Source organism: Triticum aestivum, chromosome 7B, assembly GCF_018294505.1.
Source record: "Triticum aestivum cultivar Chinese Spring chromosome 7B, IWGSC CS RefSeq v2.1, whole genome shotgun sequence".
Classification (NCBI taxonomy): domain Eukaryota; kingdom Viridiplantae; phylum Streptophyta; class Magnoliopsida; order Poales; family Poaceae; genus Triticum; species Triticum aestivum.
The window spans coordinates 755,612,252-755,629,926 of record NC_057813.1 but is presented as its reverse complement, the minus strand read 5'-3'; the positions used below and the strand labels follow the sequence as shown (position 1 = coordinate 755,629,926).

General features: G+C 42.8%; 1 long non-coding RNA gene across 2 annotated transcripts; it reads left to right on the top strand.

Annotated features, from left to right (window-relative positions):
- Positions 1-2,581: 2,581 nt before the first annotated feature.
- On the top strand, positions 2,582-7,205 carry LOC123161045 (uncharacterized). Of its 2 annotated transcripts, none has more exons than XR_006480508.1 (10): positions 2,582-3,237; positions 3,307-3,611; positions 3,699-3,855; positions 3,955-4,775; positions 5,016-5,053; positions 5,139-5,299; positions 5,439-5,517; positions 5,631-6,012; positions 6,100-6,180; positions 6,452-7,205. It is a non-coding gene; the product is annotated as an uncharacterized lncRNA (long non-coding RNA). The 2 variants fall into 2 exon arrangements; XR_006480507.1 differs by having other exon boundaries at positions 5,603-6,012.
- Positions 7,206-17,675: the final 10,470 nt, after the last annotated feature.

Sequence of the window (17,675 nt, the reverse complement as noted above, 5' to 3'; positions counted from 1 at the left end):
TGAAGATGCCGCTACCCATCTAAACAACTTTGTTGATTTGTGTGAGATGCAAAAGAAGAAAGATACGGATAATGATATAGCTAAATTGAAATTATTTCTGTTTTCTCTTAGAGATAGTGCTAAAATTTGGTTTTCGTCTTTGCCTAAAAATAGTATTGATTCATGGAATAAGTGCAAGGATGTCTTTATCTCTAAGTATTTTCCTCCCGCTAAGATCATCTCTCTTAGGAACGATATTATGAATTTTAAACAACTTGATCATGAGCATGTTTCCCAATCTTGGGAAAGAATGACATTGATGATTCGCAATTGCCCTACTCATGGTTTGAATTTATGGATGATCATACAAAAAATTTATGCCGGATTGAATTTTGCTTCTAGAAATCTTTTAGATTCGGCCGCAGGAGGCACGTTTATGAAAATCACCTTAGGAGAAGCTACTAAACTCCTTGATAATATTATGGCTAATTATCCTCAATGGCACACCGAAAGATCTACTAGTAAAAAAGTACATGCTATAGAAGAAATTAATGTTTTGAGTGGAAAGATGGATGAACTTATGAAATTGTTTGCTATTAAGAGTGCTCCTATTGATCCCAATAATGAATCTATGGATGTGAATTTTGTTGGTAGGAATAATTTTGGTAACAATGCTTATAGAGGAAACTTTAATTCTATACCGTTCCCTAGTAATTCCTCTAATAATTATGGAAATTCCTACAATAATTCTTATGGTAACTTTAATAACATGCCCTCTGATTTTGAAAATAATGTGAAAGAATTTATGGGCTCTCAAAAGAATTTCAATGCCTTGCTTGAAGAAAGATTGCTTAAAGTTGATGATTTGGCTAGGAACGTTGATAGACTTTCGCTTGATGTTGAATCTTTGAAACTCAGATCTACTCCTCCTAAGCATGATATCAATGAGTCTCTCAAAGCTATAAGAATTTCCATTGATGAGTGCAAGGAAAGAACCGCTAGATTGCGTGCCAAGAAAGATTGCTTTGTGAAGGCGTGTTCTTCTAGTTTCCATGAAAATAATGATGAAGATCTAAAAGTTATTGATGTGTCCCCTATTAAATCTTTGTTTTGCAATATGAATCTTAATAATGATGGGACTGGAGATGAGTCAACTTTAGTTTAAAGGCGTCCCAATGATTCGGAGTTTTTAGATCTTGATGCTAAACTTGGTAAAAGTGGGAATGGAGAAGTCAAAACTTTAGATAGTGATGAACCCACTACTTTGGATTTCAAGGAATTTAATTATGATAATTGCCCTTTAATAGATTGTATTTCCTTGTTGCAATCCGTGTTGAATTTTTCTCATGCTTATAGTCAAAATAAAGCCTTTACCAAACATATTGTTGATGCCTTGATGCAATCTTATGATGAAAAACTTAATTTGGAAGTTTCAATATCTAGAAAACTTATGATGAGTGGGAACCTACTATAAAGATTAAAATTAAAGATTATGAGTGTTATGCTTTGTGTGATTTGGGTGCGAGTGATTCCACAATTTCGAAAACTTTATGTGATATTCTAGGTTTCCATGATCTTGATGATTGCTTTTTAAATTTGCACCTTGCGGATTCCACCATTAAAAAGCCTATGGGAAGAATCAATGATGTTCTTATTGTTGCAAATAGGAACTATGTTCCCGTAGATTTTATCGGTCTTGACATTGATTGCAATCTTTCATGTCCTATTATTCTTCGTAGACCTTTCCTTAGAACGATTGGTGCGATTATTGATATGAAGGGAGGGAATATTAGATTCCAATTTCCATTAAAGAAAGTCATGGAGCACTTTCCAAGAAAGAAAGTCAAATTACCTTATGAATCTATCATGTGAGCTACTTATGAATCAAATGCCAAAGATGGCACTATTTAGATCTATCCTCGTTTTTATGCCTAGTCTGGAGCGTCAAACAATAGCGCTAGTTGGGAGACAACCCAATTTTATTTTAGTTTCTTTGTTTTTGCTCCTGTTTAGTAATAAATTGTTCATCTACTCTCTTTTTAGATGTGTTTTCTTGTTTTAATTAGTGTTTGTGCCAAGTAGAACCTATAGGATAACCTATGGTAAGAGTTAATTTGATTCTGCTGAAAAACAGAAACTTTGCGCTCACCAGAAAACATTCAATAAATCACACAAATGTGCTTTTGCGTTGATTATTTTTGCTGTAGATCAATAGACAAATTTCCTAGGACGTCCTATTTTGGTAGGATTTTTGAAGTTCCAGAAGTATTCTGAAGTTACAGATTGCTACAGACTGTTCTGTTTTTGACAGGTTCTGCTTTTAGTGTGTTGTTTGCTTATTTTGATGCATCTATGGCTAGTATGTAGGGGTATGAACCATAGAAAAGTTTGAATACAGTAGGTTTAACACAAATCTTCTTCTCTATTTCTAATTGACGAGTTGGTTGAATAGTCCCACAACTTTCAACCGGTTTATTTTCAACCGGTTTATTTTCAACCGGTTTATTTTCGTCCCCTCCCCACCCCACCCCACGCAACCAAAAAAACACCCCACAAAAAAACACTCCTATCGTCCTGGAGACCCCAAGCTGCACAAAAAAAAAACACTCCTATCGTCCTGGAGATCCCAAGCTGCTACCCCTCGTCACGCAGCCGCAGACGCCACAGTCGATCCGGGGAGACGACGCCGCGACCCGGCGACCGCCGCCGTCGAAGCGGAACACCAAGACGCGGCTGTCGTGGATCACCAGGACGCCGCCACTCCTCCCTCTACCGGCTTCGATCTTTTGTCTAGGGTTCTACGCCGCTGCCGCCCCTGCTCCCGCATCTCACCTTCGTCCACGAGCACCTGCCGCTGCCACAGTGCGCCGGGCGCATCCCTTCAGCCAGCGCCGACCATCTCCCTCCCTCCAGCACTGGCCGCCTCCCTCCCCAAGTGCGAGTGCCAGTCGCCTCCCCGCGGCCGCCTCCATCCCCTCCCTCGAACGCATTGGGCCTGCCGAATCTCGCCGTGGAGCGCGTGGGCCACCCAGGCAGCCAACCTCGCGTTCTCCGTCTCGGCCACCATGATCTGCACCGACCAGGCCCTCGGCGAGCAAGCAATCTCGACGATGGGATTCCCATGGATGATGTTGCCTTGCTGGCGGTTGTTGTGCTCATGTGGTCCTCTCATGTTGCAGCAGCCAAATGCGATGATTCACTGATCTTGCTCTCCCATGGTAAGGAGCCTGTGGCTCTCAGGTCTCAACTAATCACAAGGTAAATAAGGTTTTTGCGAGTTCAATTCAATTTGGTGGAGAATTGATTACTTAACAGAAAACATCTCAGGTCCTCTTCTTCCCTCCGATCTCCTCGACCTGGCCGACGCCGGCGACTCCTCACCGCCCCGGGCCTTTGGAAGAAAAGTTTGGACCATCCCTCGATCTCCTCGCCCTGGCCGACGCCGCCGTCTCCTCGTCTTCGAGGAGAGGACGACTGTCAAGGACCGGCATTCGCCGGCGCGCAGCTCGGCGTTGGTCAGAAAGAGCACCAGCGTCATGCCCAGGCTCATGACCCACAGTCAGAGCTTCGTCGCCGACAGGGGCGACCCTCCTCCACCGCCGAACAAGATCCCCAAGAGCCCCTTCCCACCTGTATGTCATCTGCACACCTGTTACATCTTGCTGGTTTTGAAATTGAACTTGACTAAAGCTAAACTGAAGCTGAAACTGTTTGTGCAGGAGAAGATCTCGATGAGCTTCACGGCCGTGTGAATCATGAGCAGGATGGCCAGGGAGGAGGAGCCCTCCTCGCCGGTCTCCGACGACAACGATGAAGCGGCGCCCCTTGTCGGTCGCTCGGGTGCCCGTGCCGGGAAAGCTCAATGCTCTCGGGAAGGTATGTGATCATCAGATATTCAGATGGGCTTTTCTCTGTCAGTTGTTCAGTCCGCCTGAACTCTGAACTAGATCGATGGTGCAAATTTGTTTCTGGAAGCCATGGAGCAGAGGGAGCAGGCACAGAAGGTGGCGCTTGAGGCCTTGCGCAACGCGTCGGCGACGGAGAACGTAGTTAGGATCTACAAGTATGCCCAGCAACGGCACCTCTTTTTCCTATGGCAATTTGACACCGTCTGGACAGAGTGGCTTGTCTGCTTGAGCCCGCATACTACGACGGCCTACTTGCTCGGTGCACGCGTCTGTTGGTCCCAGGTCAGGCCCCTCTAGATCCCACTGGAAGCTGCAGTACTGGATGGATGAGAACTACGCTTACAATTGCGAGCACTGCAAGGTATGCATGTGTCCCTCTTCCACGGATGTCAACATGTCGTTTTTTTTTTATAAGTTTTAGACACAGTCTGATCTATGTATTTTGTCCCTTTTTCCTTAGCAAACAATGCATTCTGCGATAATGAGCATATAGTGTCGAACTATTATTATAACATTGCAGTTTTGTTCGAGTCCAAGTTCCCGACCATCATCTCACATATAGTGTCCTCAAATTAGATCGATAGTAATGCAACTTTATGCTAGAATGTGCAACAAAAAACTGTTGAATCCCCAAGATGAATGCCCGTACAAGAAGCTTGTCAATCCTAAATTCTTTCTTAGTAAACATATTTGATCACATAGTTTTCTTTTTTTGTGAATTCCGAACATACTACTTGGAGGAAGGAGGGGACGGCACAGAGCGGGTCCTCACACAGTCGTGTGATTGACCACGACGACGCGGCCGTGCGGTGGGTACCCACGGACGCTGCTCTGCCGGGCCGGAGGAGGAGTCCAGATCCAGCACCTCACCAAGGTCGGCGCTGCACGGTGAGTGCAACTGCATTGAGAAACCCGGCCCGGCCATCTTCTCCCCCGAGTTGCTGCCGCGGCGAACCCCATAGGCGCCTCTGCGCCCCAGTCAAGTCTCATGTGTGCGTTGGTTTAAGTCAGCCTTCACGTCATATATATTTGACCTACATCAATTATCTTGTTGCTTATATCTACTATTCAAACAATATTATTTTAAAACTTCTTGATTTACTTTTAACTTAGTTTATTGGCTGGCAGGAGGAGTGTACTGTTGAGATCAATGTCGGGATCCGCAGGTACTACTATTCAGAGTTCCCGTGGACTTTTCGTTCAGGCAAATGATAGCCTTCTTAAAATTGCATTTTGTTGTTGGTGTTTTAGGTTTCTATCGCGTAGCATCAGATTATAATATTGCCAAGCATGAGCTGGCGGCGCATATGGAAGATCCCATGGGCCAGCAGCTGGAGCCTGGATGCGGATGTTAATGCTCCATAGCAGAGAGTTTAGGTTTACAGCAAGCAGCGACTACCAAATTTTCCATGGTTAGTGTTGATTCCTAATGATTTGTGGTTTATAACATTGACGACAACATCTAGGCTATCTCAAATTTACCATCAGAATAGTGATCTTTGTGCATGATTGGTTTAAATTAATTTTTCATCCCAGCTCTTTTGTTTACAGTAGGATATAAATGGAGATTGTCATGGAGATGGTTGCCATCAGTTCCATTTTGTTGCACATCACAAGCCTGCCATTTTAGGTTGATATATGTTTTCAATATCTTTACCTCTACTATTTCAAGAATGTCTGATGTGTCACTAGCTTATTCCATTCTTGCATTGTAGTACCTTGAGGTCTGACTCATGCATGCAGATGGGGAGATGCATTCATGTGCTTGCTGTTGCGTGCCAGTAGCTTCGTTCAGTTGCTTCAGTGGGATAAAGTTACTCGATGTGGATTTTGTTCTTTAAACGTTCAACAAATTTGCCAGCGAGTAGTTTGACACATACGGGCATGAGGTTCTTCTGGTAACAAGTTTTGGATGCGTCGATAGGATAAGTTTTACAGAAATGAGATGATCTTCTTAAGAGAGGCATTTTTACATCTTTGTACAGGTGTACTTTTGCGGCTGTACTTTTGTTAATTGAAAGTGGAATTACCCCAATTGATAACCAAATTTTGTGCTCACTGCCGACATGGGGTTGACCATGACGTCCTAGAGCCCTTGCCTCTGCTTGATGCTGCGTCGAGCCAGGTCCACCCCTGCTACCAAATGCATTTGGACTCGCATATTTCTATCATAGAGGAGTAAACCTAAAAATCTCATCTCATTCTTTCACAGATGAAACCATCAGATACGCGTGGTGTGTAGAGTCCGTTCTAATCAATGGAAAGGAAGTGGAGGAAGGGAAATTGCCTACAGGTGATACTGATAACTTTAAAACCATTACTATGGTTACAAAATGCGGTAAATATTGCAGACACTGATAACTTTAAAAACATTACTATGGTTACAAAATGCGGTAAATATTGCAGATACTTCATGTTTCCTATTTGGTACAGTTAGATCCTTATTCGCTTACTTGTGATGTATTTCTGATTGTTTTGACGTGTTCATGAATTGCAAAATGGGGCTTCAAATGCATATCAAATCATGATTTCCAACATGATCTATTTTCATGTCTTTTTTGCAGAGTTATTTACATTTCAACCTGATCACAAGGCCATTAGAGATTGGACTATTCCACTCGGTCCGAACTACATTAGGTCAACTGCACATTTTATTTCAAGTTATGAAGAATACGAGCTGAGAACATATAGGAGCTCTATGTGGTTTAAATATTTTTATACGAAGTTTGATGTACTTCTCATGAATATCTTCGTAAACAGAAATAATGGTAAGCCATGCACTGCTACATTATGTTTCACCAGAATCACTCTTTATAATATCTTGTTGCTTTCATGTTGTGAATACTATTTATCTTCGGCATCTACTAAGGTAAAGCTAAATGTTTTACGAGTATATTTCCATCATGTTGAGTAATTTCTTTTGAAGATGATACTAATATGTTAATCGGCTAATTGGTGACCTTAATCGTTCCATTAACTAATTTATTGACCGGTATTGTGAAGAATTACTAACGGCAAAGGTACACCTTTGCCATGTGTTTTGGACAGTTGAAGTTTCCGTGCTTGTAATTGTGCCAATGGATGAACTGATTCATGAGACGTTGGTTCCAAGAACCCAAAAGTGTAAATCGGCCATGCTTTTATCTTCACATCGACCCACGAAATTCTTATTGAATTAGAATACTTTACCGTGATTCAATAAGAGTAAAAATAGACCTGAAGCTAATAACCGATGTCCATATATTATTTTTGCTACTCATGTGAAAGTGCAACAGGAACATTATATTTCTCTTATTAAATAAATTGGCTTCTACAAATTCCATGCATGCATATTTGAAAGAAAGTATTATTCTCACATTTTTAGTTCCAAGTTCACTATTGAAAATAATAGCCCTTGGAGAGGGAGAGAGAAGAGGGGGGGGGGGGGGGGGGTAGGCTTACAGTCATGAAATCGTAAAATGCAGCCACACTTTACTAATACAAGATGTGAAATTTACCGCATCTGCACCATTATGGGTTCGAATTTCAAAATGTTTGTGTGAGGGACACATGTGGCGAGTTTGGACTGGGGAGGTAAAAATAGTGGATGGAACAAGAGTGATTTCACGGGAAAAAGGAATAATTGACAATATCGGACTATGTGTGCCCCGGTTGCAACGCACATGCAATTAGCTATAGAAGATAAAAAAAGAGAAGAAACTTTTTTTCTCTTCTCTAATGGATAAATAAATTTGTACCACGAACTAGGCATGCGCGTGTGAGGGCGGGAAGAGGAGACACATTGACATTTTTCAGGCTTTGGATGAACATTTCTATTCGTAGCTTTCTATGTTCATGGCAACGCATGAGCATAACGCCATCGTGGTAGAATCCTGGATGAAGAGTGGGTCCAGTATAGAACCATGAGGTACTAGCACTAAGATAGGAAGATAGTTGTTGCCCTTGTTCCTTGCTGCTGGCTTGCCACAGCTGCGGCGATCACTAGCTCACTTAGAACACGAGTTAGTGAATTTTGTGGTAAGTGTGAAGGTCGAGATTGAGCGGGATGGGGTTGATATTGGTTCGTTCAGTTACTGTTGTTTGAGCGGAATAATTTTTGTACTATAGAAAATGTCGCAAAGTACATTTCATTAAAGATGACTTTGCCGTCCAAGGCGACCCTGCGTCGGTCCGCCGATGGGTCTGCACACAATTTTTTTCACAAATTCGAGACAAACAAAGAGGAGCTTTGCCGGAGTCCGGACATCCGACTGGCCGACAAAAACCACCACGTGCCCTTGTCCATGCAGGATGGCGTAAGACTGGTCTTATTCGGCGGAAGAAGAACGTGATGAATAACTGATTAGCATGATGTTCGGCGGAAGACCTCAAGCTAGCTAGCTTGAGTTGGCGGAAGGGACACGGCTATCTAGCCAAATATGATTTACTTAGTACAAAACTCTAATTATTATTAAATACATGGTTTGTGCGAAATATTAAAACACCTTCGGCCAAAAACACTGATGTTAATCTATGGTTTCTCTCCAAAAGGCAATGCTTTTGCTCAAGTGTGTGGCGGAAGCTGCTTGCAATGCATTGCATTGGTTGGCCGAAGGTGCATGTAACATGTTAGTTTTGTGTTGGTGGGAGGTGCATTTTTTTAATTGACCACTGTTTAGCATGTTTTAAATTGTTACGGACATTTTTGGTTATGGTTGGATGGCCGGCTTCTGTATCATTGTCTGTGGACTGGTTCCGCATCCATGAACGGATATGATGTCCGGTTTACGGGTCAGCGTTGAAGATGCCCTTAAATTATCTTTTTAATCAACTTACATTGCACCATGAAATGAATTTCAATTATTACCCAATTGTTACGGTTTACCTTTTCTATACATGTTTATACTAATTTCAGCAAAATGCTTTAAAAGCTCGTGGCAACGCACGGGCATTCTACTAGTATAAATAAAGAATGAGTTCATTACAGTACCTTATGTGGTGGTTTTTCTTTCTTGCACTAACAGAGCTTATGAGATTTCCTGTTGAGTTTTGTGTTGTGAAGTTTTCATGTTTTGGGTAAAGATTTGATGGACTATGGAATAAAGGGTGGCAAAAGCCTAAGTTTGGGGATGCCCATGGAACCCCAAGATATTCAAGTATAACCAAAAGCCTAAGCTTGGGGATGCCCCGGATGGCATCCCCTCTTTCGTCTTCGTTCATCAATAACTTTACTTGGAGCTATATTTTTATTCGCCATATGATATGTGTTTTGCTTGGAGCGCCGTGTATGATATTGGTCTTTGCTTGTTAGTTTACCACAGTCATCCTTTCTTTACAAACCTTTTGGGAGAGAAATACTTGATTTAGAATTTATTAGAACACTCTATGTGCTTCACTTATATCTTTTGAGCTAGATAGTTTTTCTCTATGTGCTTCACTTATATTTTTTAGAGCACGGCGGTGGCTTAATTTTGTAGAAATTGTTGATCTCTCATGCTTCACTTATATTATTTTGAGAGTCTCTTAGAACAGCATGGTATTTGCTATGGTTATAAAATTGGTCCTAGAATTATGGGCATCCAAGTTGGGTATAATAAAAACTATCATATAAGTGAATTGGATGCTATGATCAATTTGATACTTGATAATTGTTTTGAGATATAGAGGTGGTGATATTAGAGACATGCTAGTTGGGTAATTGTGAATTTAAAGAATACTTGTGTTGAAGTTTGTGATTCCCGTAGCATGCACGTATGGTGAACCGCTTTGTGATGAAGTTGGAGCACAATTTTATTTATTGATTGTCTTCCTTATGAGTGGCGTTCGGGGACGAGCGATGGTATTTTCCTACCAATCTATCCCCCTAGGAGCATGCGTGTAGTACTTTGTTTTCAATGGCTTGTAGATTTTTGCAATAAGTATATGAGTTCTTTATGACTAATGTTGAATCCATGGATTATACGCACTCTAACCCTTCCACCATTGCTAGCCTCTCTTGTGCCGTGCAACTTTCGTCGGTACCATACACCCACCATATACCTTCCTCAAAACAGCCACCATACCTACCTATTATGGCATTTCCATAGCCATTCCGAGATATATTGCCATGCAACTTTCCACCGTTCCGTTTATTATGACACGCATCATCATTTTCATATTGCTCTTTGCATGATCATGTAGTTTACATCATATTTCTGGCAAAACCACCTCATAATTTTTCATACATGTCACTCTTGATTCATTGCATATCCCGGTACACCGCCGGAGGCATCCATATAGAGTCATATCTTGTTCTAAGTATCGAGTTGTAATTTTGAGTTGTAAATAAATAAAAGTGTGATGATCTTCATTATTAGAGCATTGTCCTAGTGAGGAAAGGATGATGGAGACTATGATTCCCCCACAAGTCGGGATGAGACTTCAGACTTCAAAAGAAAAAAAGAAAAAAATAAAGAGAAAGGCCAAATAAAAAAGGCAAAATAAAAAAAGGAAAAAAAAGAAAAAGAAAAAAAGAAAAAAAATTGAGAGAAAAAGAGAGAAGGGACAATGCTACTATCCTTTTTACCACACTTGTGCTTCAAAGTAGCACCATGATCTTCATGGTAGAGAGTCTCCTATGTTGTCACTTTCATATACTAGTGGGATTTTTTCATTATAGAACTTGGCTTGTATATTCCACTGATGGGCTTCCTCAAAATGCCCTAGGTCTTCATGAGCAAGCAAGTTGGATGCACACCCACTTAGTTTCTTTTGTTGAGCTTTCATACATTTATAGCTCTAGTGCATCCGTTGCATGGCAATCCCTACTCACTCATATTGATATCTATTAATGGGAATCTCCATAGCCCGTTGATACGCCTAGTTGATGTGAGACTATCTTCTCTTTTTTGTCTTCTCCACAACCACCATTCTATTCCACATATAGTGCGATGTCCATGGCTCACGCTCATGTATTGCGTGAAAATTGAAAAAAGTTTGAGATTAGTAAAGTATGAATCAATTGCTTGGCTTGTCATCGGGGTTGTGGATGATAAAATACTTTGTGTGATGAAGATAGAGCAACAGCCAGACTATATGATTTTGTAGGGATAACTTTCTTTAGCCATGTTATTTTGAGAAGACATGATTGCTTTATTAGTATGCTTGACGTATTAGAATTTCTTATGTCAATATGAACTTTTATTTTGAATCATTTGGATCTGAACATTCATGCCACAATAAAGAGAAATGCATTGAGAAATATGCTAGGTAGCATTCCCATAAAAAATTCTATTTTTATCATTTACCTACTCGAGGACGAGCAGGAATTAAGCTTGGGGATGCTTGATACGTCTCCAACGTATCTATAATTTTTGATTGTTCCATGCTATTATATTACCTGTTTTGGATGTTTATGGGCTTTACTTTACACTTTTATATCATTTTTGGGACTAACCTACTAACCGGAGGCCCAGCCCGAATTGCTGTTTTTTTGCCTATTTCAGTGTTTCGCAGAAAAGGAATATCAAACGGAGTCCAAACGGGATGAAACCTTCGGGAGTGATCTTTTTTGAACAAACGTGATCCAAAGGACTTGGAGTGGAAGTCAAGAAACAAGCGAGGCAGCCACGAGGGTGCCCGGCGCGCCCCCCCACCCTCGTGGGCCCCTCGAGCATCCACCGACCTACTTCTTCCTCCTACATATACCCATGTACCCCGAAACCATCAGAGGCGACCATGAAAAACTATTTCCACCGCCGTAACCTTTTGTATCCGCGAGATCCCATCTTGGAGCCGTCGCCGGCGCTCCACCGGAGGGGGAATCCACCACGAAGGGCCTCTACATCATCTCCAAGACCTCTCCGATGAGTTGTGAGTAGTTTACCACAGACCTTCGGGTCCATAGTTATTAGCTAGATGGCTTCTTCTCTCTCTTTGATTCTCAATACAAAGTTCTCCTTCCTCTTCTTGAAGATCTATTCGATGTAACTTTTTTTGTGGTGTGTTTGTCGAGATCCGATGAATTGTGGGTTTATGATCAAGTTTATCTATGAGAAATATTTGAATCTCCTCTGAATTCTTTTGCGTGTGATTAAGTTATCTTTGCAATTCTCTTCGAATTATCAGTTTGGTTTGGCCTACTAGATTGATCTTTCTTACCATGGGAGAAGTGCTTAGCTTTGGGTTCAATCTTGCGGTGTCCTTTCCCAGTGACAGCAGGGGCAGCAAGGCACGTATTGTATTGTTGCCATCGAGGATAAAAAGATGGGGTTTATATCATATTGCATGAGTTTATCCCTCTACATTATGTCATCTTTCTTAATGCGTTACTCTGTTCTTCAGGAACTTAACACTCTAGATGCATGCTGGATAGCGGTCGATGTGTGGACTAATAGTAGTAGATGCAGGCAGGAGTCGGTCTACTTGTCACGGACGTAATGCCTATATACATGATCATGCCTAGATAATCTCGTAATTATTCACTTTTCTATCAATTGTTCGACAGTAATTTGTTCACCCACCGTAATAATTGTGCTATCTTGAGAGAAGCCACTAGTGAAACCTATGGCCCCCGGGTACTTTTATTTGCATCTTTACTTTTCCAATCTATATCATAAAATACCAAAAATATATTTATCTTATCATATTATCTCTATTAGATCTCACTTTCGCAAGTGGCCTTGAAGGGATTGACAACCCCTTTTTTGCGTTGGTTGCGAGTTCTTGTTTGTTTGTGTAGGTGCGTGGGACTTGTGAGGAGCCTCCTACTGGATTGATACCTTGGTTCTCAAAAACTAAGGGAAATACTTACGCTACTGTGTTGCATCACCCTTTCCTCTTCAAGGAAAACCAACGCAAGCTCAAGACATAGCAAGGGCAGTCTTGAAAGCCAGCAAATGCGATTGAGATGAGTCGCTGGAAGAGGAACGAGATGTTTCCTGATAATTTGAGTTGGAGGAATGAAGTGGTTGACGAGTGAGACCCGCCAGAGGATATAAAGAATTTGAATCAGGGGTGGCCTCATTTTGACGTTTCCTTGGCGTGTTCGGTAAGCTGGAGGATAGTTCTTCATCCCTGCTAGTCCAAGTCTGCCGCTAGCTCTCATGCTGCTATTGCTTCAAAAGAAAGTGAGGATCCAGATGAGCTAGGGGGTGTGAAAAGCTTATTTTCCGTGTTACTCTCCGAATTTTCTGTCTTGGCAAGGGCTCGGAGTCGGAGGAAATGTTAGTTACCTCTTCTTCAATTGCTTGACTAGTCCTTGTGTCATCCTGATAATAATCAATGTCAATAAGATGGTTGAAAAAGGAGCCAAGAGAGTCAAGGGCTACCTCCGACTCAGAACTGTCGTCTAGTGCAAGCATCTCCGAAGCATTGGGTTTCTTCCCCTTCTTCTTAGTGGTTTTCTTGGCCTTCCTGGCCCTCTTGGCAGCTTCATGATCAGATTCTTTCTTCCAAAATCGTCATCAACCAGTAAGGGTCATCAAGGTTAAGTTAAAACAAGGTATTCAAGGATGAAGGAGAAATAAAAGCTTTGGCGGCTTAACCCTGGTGCCGGGTTAGATTTGCAGAAAGGTCTCAGGCCCACCTTGCTGTAGTCCGCTGGACTTTCATGCAGAAGAGACTTCGTCATCTCATTGATGGCGTCGTCACTTAAGTCATCAGAGCTGTGGCGTAGTGGATATTTTTTGGCGCCAGTGTAAGTGCACATTAAGATGGGGCAGCGACTTCAGGGAATGACCCGCATGAAACCCAGCATCGAACTAAGTCAATGTCGGTCAAGCCGTTTCCCAATAGAGCCTTATACTTGGCAATGGTAGGGGCGAGTTTCTTGCGTTCAACTGTTGTTAGCTTGTTAGGGAGCATATGGTTTGAATCCAAGCGCAGGGCGCGAAAGCCGGGCAGTGGGTTCTCGTCAGCCAGAGAGGTGTCTTTACAATAGAACCATGTCTGATTCCAATCCTTGGGATGACTCGCCAGATGAGCATAAGGAACGATGGCATCTCTTCTTCTCTAAATTGAGATTCCACCAAGCTCCAGACTGGGTCTGTTTGAGTACTCGTTTGGGTGGTTCAAATAAAAATACTCTCTGAATAGCTCCACACTAGGCTCTTCTTGAAGGTACACCTCACAGAACACTTGGAAGTTGCATATATTTGACACGGAATTGGGTCTGATGTCTTGAGGATGAAGGTTGAAAAAGTACAGAACATCCCAGAAGAATTTAGAGCCGGGCGGTGAGAAGCCCCAGTTCATGTGATCGGTAAATACAATGACTTCGCCCTCTTTTGGCTGAGGTTTTTCTTCTTCCGGTTTAGGGGCGCGGTAATGCATAACAGACATCTTTGGTAAGTAGCCGGTTTTCTCAAAGTCCCGAAGTGTGTTCTCTCTGACGATGGAGCGTACCCAGTTGCAGGAAGTGGTTGTCTTGGGCGGCATTGTGAAAAAGGAAGCCTAAAAAGAAAATGAACAATTTTGGCCGGTTCAAATTAAGCCGGAGGAAAAGTACTGCAGCATATATTCAGAATGGCGGCTTAAAAAGAGGCCTAATGGTATATGACTAGCTACAGCGGGTTATGTAAGCCGCCATGAACAGATTCACGTCCATCTAATAAGTGAAGTTTTTTAAAGTGTTGAATCTAAGCTACAACTGGTGATGTAAACCGCCGTGGCCAGATTGATCTATCAGGAGGGAAATTTTTACTAAGTACTAGACAAACAGGTTTTTACAGATTACAATTGCAAATTCGGATCAGTGGCAGTTTAGAAAAAGGAAATAAATCAAGAACTCAAAAATAGTACAGGGGATTTCATAAGTTCTAATGAGATCTCTTTTCAAGGAAAAAGGGTCCGCTAGCATTGAAGGCCTGGGAAAAACTACTACCATGCAAGTTTTGGGCTATCTTTAGATCAAAAGGTGATAGGGTTGAAGAACTATGATGAACTATGAAGAACACAAGGAGCTATAGAAACCCTAGTGCAGATCTGGAGTGTACGAGGGTGAGCACTTACAGGTGCAGATCAGACTGCGGTGGAGCGCCGGCGTTCTCTGGTCTGAATCAGGTTGATGTAGCGGCCAAGGACGAGGCAGACGGTGAGCTTCGCGGCGGCGGTGGTGGCGCTCGAGTGACAGGAGAGACATGAGAGGAGGAAGATGAAGGAAAAGGGGGAGAATGAGAAAGGCAATCGACCCTATTTATAAGGAGAATGCTAATAAGTGGGCGTGAAAAATGAGGAGGCCAAAACATGGTTGTCCAGCTGCTCGGATGCCTTGATTCTCTGGACAGTTATTAAAAGATAAAAGATCCATTGAGATATATCAGATATTGTGCAAATTAATGATAGGTGATGTCATGGCGGGTTACTACAATTCCAGAGATGATGTCATGGCGGGTTATGAATTCTCGCACAAAGTGAAGAAGGGAAGATTTTTCCTAAGTGTTGAAGATTGACATGAACAAGTTCAAATCAACCTGGGGCCTAATGTTGGGGATATAACTATTAGGTATGACCCACCCAAGAGGGGCCGGGTTATCCTGTGGTGATTCTTAAGGTGAAGCCCAAGAGGATATTGAAGGTAGCGGTTAACAGCCAAGGGCCCAAGGCCCAAGGGCGACTTAAGGCCCGTAGGAATAAACCGCCATATATGTAAGACTTGTAAGGCATGTAAAGATAGTCATCAAGCCGGACACGTTGTCTATGATCCGGCTGGGACTCCATGAGCCGCTGGGCGTCAACCTGTGTATATAAAGGGATGATCCAGTGGCGGTTCAGGGGAAGAATAGAAGAGATCAAAAGCTAGGTCAAGCGGATGCGCTGCCTGGTAATCGAGACATAAGCAATACCACCTCAAACTGGATTAGGCCTTTACCTTCACCGCAAGGGGCCTAACGTTAACCAGTATACTCCTGTGTTGTTTGTCCCGTTTAACCCCTTTAAGCTAACCTAGAGGTGATGGCTCCACGACTAAGTCCTTTCACGAGGACATCTGCCATGACTATTCCACGACATCAACCAATACCCTAATATCACCTAGATACTCCAATGTCACCTGAAGTATCCGCGGGTATGATTATACGATATGCATCACACAATCTCAGATTCATCTATTCAAACCAACACAAAGAACTCATAAAGTGCCCCAAAGTTTCTACCGGAGAGTCAAGACGAAAACATGTGCCAACCCCTATGCATAGATTCCCGAGGTCACGGAACCCGCAAGTTGATCACTAAAACATACATCAAGTGAATCAATATAATACCCCATTGTCACCACGGGTATCCCATGCAAGACATACATCAAGTGTTCTCAAATCCTTAAAGACTCAAGCCGATAAGATAATTCCAAAGGGAAAACTCAATCCATTACAAGAAGATAGAGGGGAAGAAACATCATAAGATCCAACTATAATAGCAAAGCTCGCGGTACGTCAAGATCGTGCCACATCAAGAACACGAGAGAAAGAGATCAAACACATAGCTACTGGTACATACCATCAACCCCGAGGGTGAACTACTCCCTCCTCATCATGGAGAGCATCGGGATGATGAAGATGGACACCGGTGATGGATCCCCCCTCCGGCAGGGTACCGAAAAAGGTTCCCGATTAGTTTTTCGTGGCTCTAGAGGCTTGAGGCGGCGGAACTCCTGGTCTAGGTTTCCTTATGGGGGTTTCTGTATTTATAGGAATTGTTGGCGTCGGTTTCACGTCAGGGGAGTCTCCGAGTCATCCACGAGGTAGGGGGCGCGCCATCCACCCTCGTGGATGGCTCGGGACTCTACTGGCCCTACTCTTTTACGTCGGGGGCTTCTTTTGGTCCATAAAAATTCACAAAAATTGGCAGGTCAATTGGACTCCATTTGGTATTCCTTTTCTGTAAAACTCAAAAACAAGGAAAATACAGAAACTGACACTGTCTCTAGGTTAATAGGTTAGTCCCAAAAATCCTACAAACTATCACATAAATGCATATAAAGCATCCAAGATGAATAATATAATAGCATGGAACAATCAAAAATTATAGATACGTTGGAGACGTATCAGCAGACACTATGCAGGGTGGAGCATGGTTGCAGTCGCATAATTTTGGCTGGGTCGGACTGGATTGTCTGATGAACTGACGTGTATGTTGGTGAAATTAAAAGACGGCGGAGATTTCAGCGACGACGACGACATAGGAGCGTGGTCCTAGTGGTGGCTGGTTTCTGAGGCATGGAAACACGTGGTGCAGGCTTGAGGGTTCGTGCGGCTTCGACAAGACTATGGCACAGGGGTTGATTAAGTAGTGCACACATGAGAGCTTGAAGTCGGCATGGTGCGAGGGTAGCATGGCCAGCTACATGGAGTCATGTTGAAGGTGGAGCTAGAGTCTGATGGACGACTTCACTCTATGCTGATGGAGGGGCTAAGGCGTAAATGCATGGAGAGTCGAAGCCTATTTCAGCGGGATAGCTAGTGACACGTGGATCGGACTGGGGCCCATTGGTCTGATAGATATGTGAGACTCGGCATCGATCAGTGATGATCGATGGTTCTCTAAAGTGGGGGTTGAGTGGTGTGGGCTAGCTATCCTGGAGACTCGACCGGGACAGTAGAGGCTCGACACGGTGATAGCAGCGAGGCGTACCATAAGCACGGGACACAACGATAGACCAAGGCACTAATGGTGAGACATGTGGTCAAGCAAAGTGTACAGGGGTGCTGGAGCAGTGTTGAAGAGTGCCAGATTCAATTTTGTGACTGGATCTATCGGTGCTAGTTGATGGACAGGAGTTGACCATGGAGAATCAGCCGACACATTTGCTACTCAGCACCATGGCGGGACCCTTTG